Here is a 524-nt window from a genome sequence, read left to right as displayed (position 1 = left end):
GTGTGTGTGTGTGTGTGTGTGTGTGTGTGTACACATGCATGTAATTATTACATGCGTGCGTACATGCATGCATTTATTTAGATATGTACATGCATTAGTGAATGTATGGTTGTGTTTCTGTGTGTAGGTATGTGAGTGTATGTGTATATGTGGGTTTATGTGTGTGAATGAGTGTGTGTTGGTGTGTAGTAGTTTGTGAGTGTATAAGACTGTACATTTTAGTTACATTCTATGTGTATATGTGTATATGTAAATTACTAGATGTATATAAACTCATGCCATATTATGTTGTGTGAATGTAAATCTATACAAAACGGGTTTAGGTACGAATCACGAATGACTTACATCTCACCGTCCCATCGCGTCAATACGTGAATGGTTATAAAGATGTAGGGTATTTAGTGGTGTATGTATATATTTAGGAGAGTATTGCATTAGCGCACAAGTGTATGCTTGTACACGAAAGATTATATTTCAATCTATTTATCTCTTTCATTCTCTATCTATCTATATATATATATATA

Source organism: Octopus bimaculoides, chromosome 12 (assembly GCF_001194135.2).
Source record: "Octopus bimaculoides isolate UCB-OBI-ISO-001 chromosome 12, ASM119413v2, whole genome shotgun sequence".
NCBI classification, from domain to species: Eukaryota; Metazoa; Mollusca; class Cephalopoda; order Octopoda; family Octopodidae; genus Octopus; species Octopus bimaculoides.
Note: the sequence above shows the minus strand (reverse complement) of the source record.